This window comes from Scyliorhinus torazame, chromosome 10 (genome assembly GCF_047496885.1).
Source record: "Scyliorhinus torazame isolate Kashiwa2021f chromosome 10, sScyTor2.1, whole genome shotgun sequence".
NCBI classification, from domain to species: domain Eukaryota; kingdom Metazoa; phylum Chordata; class Chondrichthyes; order Carcharhiniformes; family Scyliorhinidae; genus Scyliorhinus; species Scyliorhinus torazame.
Window position 1 is genome coordinate 248,408,920 of NC_092716.1, and position 6,128 is coordinate 248,415,047.

General features: G+C 45.3%; 1 long non-coding RNA gene across 1 annotated transcript; it reads left to right on the forward strand.

Moving 5' to 3' along the window:
* The first annotated feature begins 602 nt into the window (after positions 1 to 602).
* On the forward strand, positions 603 to 5,061 carry LOC140384709 (uncharacterized). The gene is made up of 2 exons (XR_011933127.1): positions 603 to 2,247; positions 4,926 to 5,061. It is a non-coding gene; the product is annotated as an uncharacterized lncRNA (long non-coding RNA).
* The last annotated feature ends 1,067 nt before the right edge of the window (positions 5,062 to 6,128 follow it).

Sequence of the window (6,128 nt, forward strand, 5' to 3'; positions counted from 1 at the left end):
TCTCCAGGGACACCTGCAACGAATGTAGTCACGGTAAAGGGGCAGGCAGTCGGGTCGGACAACCCGCTCGGTCTCACCTGTAGATGGCAAGGTTGGCCAGGCCCAGGGACAGGGCTCATGAAGAGATCCTTCTGCTTCCCTGTTCCTCCCCACACCAGGTGCCCTTGGATCAGGAACACGGGGCTGAACCTCAAACAAAACTGGAACAATAGTGTTTTTCATATATCTGAAAAGGGGGTGCAGTCTAAAGCAACTTATATACGCATGGTCCACAAGGCCGCAAAAAAGACGGGCATCTTGGCAGTCCGTGAACCGACGTAGCCTCCGGTTGTACGGAACTGCTGCATGCAATACCCTCCACCCCAGGTCACCAATGTTAAGGGGGAGGACTCCTCCATAGAGGGACCTCCGCCACTGGATGACAACAAGGCATGTCCAGGCAGTAGGCGAGGGCAAGGAAATGGAAGACGCAGGAGCAGCCCCAACAGGAAACCGCTCTGTGCAGTGCGAAAGGACACGGAGGGCATTTCCACCAGGCAGCTCAGGTTGTGGAGCTCTGGCTCCTGGGGTGGGGTGGGGGTTGGGGATCAGGGCTTGGGCCTAATGTGAAATTCCGTCTGAGCAGGAGTAGGCTCAGACGGGAGTTCGCTGTACTTTCAGGGGACTGAAATTAATCAGAGGAACAACCCTCAATTTGACACTAATTGATAATCTCACTTGTGAGCAAATGGGATGGCTGTGCAAGGAAATTGGGAAAGTGTCTTATTGTGCACCAAGGGAGTGGGATGCTCTTCCTGGTTGGATGCTAAGACACATTGTTGGGGCAGAGCCAAAGGACATAGAGGGAGCAGCCTGGTGGGATGTTGACATTGGAGTTGTTATGGGCGAGGCGTTTTCAGAACCCCAAATTGTATCATGGAGTTCAACTAACCTCACCCTTGAATGGATTTGTTGCTTTTCTAGCACACGGCTTTTTCCCTAGGTGTGGGATTACAATTATGGACACGTGGGTTTTTAAACACAAAACACTGTTTATTCCATGAACTCAACTTAACACCTTAAATAAACATTGGATCTCTTAACACCCCTTACTTCAAAGATAACTCAGAAAATATTGCAACAGTAAATACTTCCTTAAAATGTTCCTTCAAACTTCCAAGAGACTTAACACCTTTAAACAGTATCACATCAGGCTAAAGGATATATATACTTTCTGTAGAATGGCAGAGATATATTAGCTTGGGTGACTTCAGCTCAGCACCTTGCTTTCTTCCTGCAAACTCTCTGGAAACACACAGACACACCCCAAGCTGCTTTCTCAAACCTGGCCTTCTCCCTTCAAGCACTCACAGCAAACCAGAACTTCTCAAACTGCTGTCTCAAACTGGCTTTCTACTTTTAAACTGCTCTCAGCAAAACCAGCCAGGCACTTTTTAAATTGCAAAACCAAACTGCAAACTGGCTGAACTGAACTGAGCTCCACCCACTCTATGACATCACTGTTTTCTTAAGGGTACACTGCTTAAACATCCATGTCTTAAAGGTATTCTCACATGACACCTCCCCCCAAGAAAAAAGAAATAAACAATCAACGTCAAGATGGTTTCATTTTTCACTTTTGCACTATCCACTAAGAAATGTACACAGTAAATATACCTCTTCGTTTAAAAAAAAAAACAACACATGCAAACAGGTATAATAATGTCCATTTTTCTTTGTTCTTCTTCCTCCAACCGAAATCCTTCTCGCTTGACAGTCTCTTTGAACAAAGTCTCTGCACGATCCATCCATTCCTCTACTCCTCGGCATTTCTCTTCAGAATCAGATAATTTAGTTCAATCTGACCACAGAGTCCCTTGCAATTCTCCAATACAGGAGAATTGGCGATCACAGCTTTCAGGCAGTCAAATGCCTGTTGAAAGTCCGCTGTCCATTGAATTTTTTTATGTTTCTTCAGCAATTCCATCAGTGGAGTAATCACGCCACAAAACTTTTGCACAGCTGTTCGATCAAATCCACTCATGCTAAGAAATCGCATTATTTCCCTTCGTCTTGAGGGTATCGGAAACTCCGCAGGGAAAGTGATTCGGGCTTCTCCAAATTCACTTTCGGTTCATCACCAAACCTGCCTCCTGAAGTCGATCGAAGAACTCCATACGATGGGGGAAATGCATCGTACAAGACACAGCCAGTGCATGCACCTAAAAGCTCCATTTATATAGCTAACACCTGTGGTCTACAAATGAGGTAAGAAACAGCACTAATGTTATGGGCCAGGGTTTAGAGAACCCCAAAGTGTATCATGTAGTTCACCTGACCCTCAACTTTTAATAGATTGTGGCATGGGGAGCACACGGCCCACTCTACAGGTGTGGTACAGCAGAAATGGAAAAGTATGTTTTAAAGCAAAACAATGTTTATTCTATGAACTCAAGTTAACCTTTTTAAAACAAACCGTGAACATCTTAGCAACCATTAATTCAGATACAACCCCCAAAGACTACAACACTAAGTAATGCTTACGCTGTCCTTTTAACATCCAGAAGACTTACAAAAAACATAACCTTTAACAGAAGCACATCAGGTTAAAGTCACAACTGAAAACATTTAAAATTCTGAATTCACCAAATGATCAAGAGATAGTCTTTTCATGGCAGAGAGATCAACAGTATACCTGCTCTGTCTGGCCTCAGCTCCAACACTGAAAACAAAACTAAAACACACCCTGCAGCAAACAGCCTAAAACGAAAGTAAAAAGCTGACAGACCGCCCAGCTCCACCCACACTCTGACATCACTGATAAACACTTAAAGGTACATTTCTTAAACACCGATTTCTTAAAGGTACTCTCACATGACACTAAGCCAAAAGAAAGAGTTTACAATTGCAAGAGAAATTGAGAGGACGAGGAGAGATATAAAAAACAGCAAAGAGAGGCAAAAGAAAGCAGTAAGTGCAAAAAGGAATATTAAAAAACAGCTTTTGCAAATGATATTAAAGCTAGCCGCAACAGCTTTATTAAATATATTGAGAAATATTGGAATAATAGAGATTGTGGGCTCATTAAAGACATGCAATGAAGCTATATGAGACAATAAAGAAACGGCAAGATTATGAAATGAATATTTGTGTCCACATTCAAAGTAGTGGACAAAATACAAGGGAACCAAAACTTTAAGACAGTCAGAAACATGATTCACAGCCCAGGGCCATGTGAGAAAATTGCAGACGCATTAACTTACTAATCTTGAGGGAGAGATTTGAAAAATTGTACCTTTAGATTTGGAATTGGTAAATAGGAATTCCATCATTAAAAAAAGGAAGGGTTGGAGAAAACTGGAGAGTACAGCAGTTGTGGAGAAGTCACTGAACCCTATCATAAGGATTCAGTGTGACTGACCACTTGGACAAGTGTGAGCTTATCAAAGAGAGCCAGTTGAATATTTTTAGGGAATCACGATCATGATGGATAATGGAGTGCCTATGGGGTTTGCCTACATTAACTTCCGGAAGGCATTTGATAAGGATCCACACAACAGAGTGGGAGCAAAAATGAAAGCCCGTGAAATTGGAGGTAACCTTGCAACATGCATTGGTAATTTTGGTTGTTGGCAACTGAAGGTAAGAATCGAGACAATGTATTCTAAATTGGGATGTGATACGTCACGTTTCACAGAGATCTAATCTTGCATCTCAGCTTTACACAATTTGTATCAATGACTTGGAGAAGGTATATAGTTGTATATTCCAAGTTTGCAGATGATTCATTCGGGCACTAAGTTACGTAAATGGAAGCAAGAAGTTACGAAGGAACATACTCCGATTGAGAAGGCAAAAGAAAGTGAACAGTGGAGCAGGTTTTTGGGGGGGGGGGGGGGTACCCCAATGATGGGAATCCCTCTAGGACGTTCCCACGTATGGATTTACCCAGCAATTGTCCTGAAGTGCTCGCCTCATCTGGACAATTGCACTGGGCTGGGAACCATCTGATAGAAGCGATTATTTTTGCTAACTTCAGATGGTTCCGTCAGTTTCATCTTGATAGTTACTCTGAAAGAGTTAAAAACAAACCAAAAAAATCTCTTCCATCTCCAACGTAACACCTAGACCCAGCCTTGTATGGGGGACACACACAGCCACGACCCGTGTCTCCCCATACCACCCTCTCCCAGTGCGACTCGGCCTGACCTTCCCTCTCGTTCGTCCCACCCCCAGTCTGACACCGCCACGCTTCCACCCCCCCCCCACCCCCTCCCCCAATCCGGCCCTTCCCTCTCCCGGTCGGACATGCCATCTGGTCCAACTCCGCACCCCCCCCCCCCCCCCCCCCCGCCTCCCTGGTCCCAGTCTGACTCTCCTCCGGTCTGACTGACACCCCTCTCCTCCCCACCCCCCTCCAGTCAGATCGCCCCACCCCTCTGGTCAGATTCCCCCCTCCTAATCAGGCGCCCCCTCCCAGAATAACCCCCCTCTGTGGTAGTACCAGGTATTGCGGTACCTAAGAGGTGAATGACCATTGGTTAGACCCAGGAGTCTACCATTGGCTGTTGTACATAGCTCCGCCCTGAGAGGCGGAGTATAAGAACCGGTGCCATCCCAGCAGCCTTCACTTTCTGTATCGAAGCTGCTGGGGAAGAGTTCTAGCAGATTAAAGCCTTCAGTTATGAATCACTTCGTCTTGAGAGTAATTGATTGCGCATCACCCTCTTTTTGCTCCTCCAACTCCAACCACTGATAAAGGAATTCAAAAGTTTTTAAATTTCTCTTTGACAAGGAGAAATAATTCGAAAGCCAGCTCCAAACGTAATGGAATCAGTGTCAGTTGAATCACGAAGTGCTTTTTTCACAGCCAAATATTGTTAAGAATGTACAAAGTATCTGTGTCAAATTTGTCTTTAATTTTGTTTACATTCTGTTTGATGTAGATGGAACTGAACAGGAAAGAGCACGGTACAGGGTATTGATTCCTGAGTCATCTGCACTCACTGCCTGCATATTGAATTCTGATCAATACGGTTGTATATACCTTACCAGGTGGAAATAAAGTAACCTATTTTTAAACATTGATCAAGTGACTTCCTTCACTCGAGTTTGAATTAGGCAATCGCTATTACTTTTCCCCTCATATCACTGGAAATAGGCAAGTTGATTTTGTTTTTTAAACAAATGCTATAGGTCGCTGGAACCTCTAATCCTCCCTTTGTTGGTCCTAACCCACACCTCTCAGCATCGCCACCATCAGCGCAAGTTTTCTAATTTGCTGCCTTCCTCTTCTCCGTCCAACTAAGGTTGATAGACGGGACACGAGCACTGGAGGGTTTGTCGGGGGTCCCGATGGGATAGCTAGCCACCAGACTACTGGGACAAGTGAGCACTACTCAGACAGAGGGTAATGCTGGAGGCGCCTCAATATGGAGGCCTTCATGAAAGACTGCAGACAGCATGTTTAAAAAGAAGGCCCTAAATTAACCGAATCAATGCGGAGGGAGAAACACCTCTCGAGGATTTACCACTTCCAGCCTTTGGGATCATTGACGGCAGTAGCTGTGATTGTCCTCCAACTTCTGACGGTGAAGCCACCTCGAAGCATTGCCGGGCTCCGGACACAATCCGGAGGCCAGTGCAACGCCAACAAACTTGCCTGTCTCTCTGTTAAGTGGTTGTTAATTGAGGCCTTAAGTGTTTTGCTTGCTTGTCCTCCTCTGGAGAGCATAGTGGTTTCCTGTGAGAGCCCACCCCCAATAACCTCACCCGGAGGCGGGATCACAAAGCAAAAATGCCCCAATGGGATGTTCCATTAGTTTCTGCTACCACCAAATCCATCTCCAAAGGGCTGGGAAAATTCCCTCAATGTCACAGCCGTCCATCTCACGAGCTGATGGTTTGCACCTTGCTGGACATCTCTGTGTTAAACTTTGCTTGCTGTGTCCCTGGAGCCCCAGTATGGCAAGACAGTTCCTTGCCACATTTACTACAGAAGAAGGCAGTAAGCTGAAAATATGCAGGGTTTGCTGGTCTCTGTTTTCCCTGGGCCCTCTTCCCAGTCAGCTCCAAAGTCCAGGATTATCAGCGACTTTCTCCTGGTTGTCTGTCAATATCCGCCTGCTCAAAAAGCAAAAACACAAAGG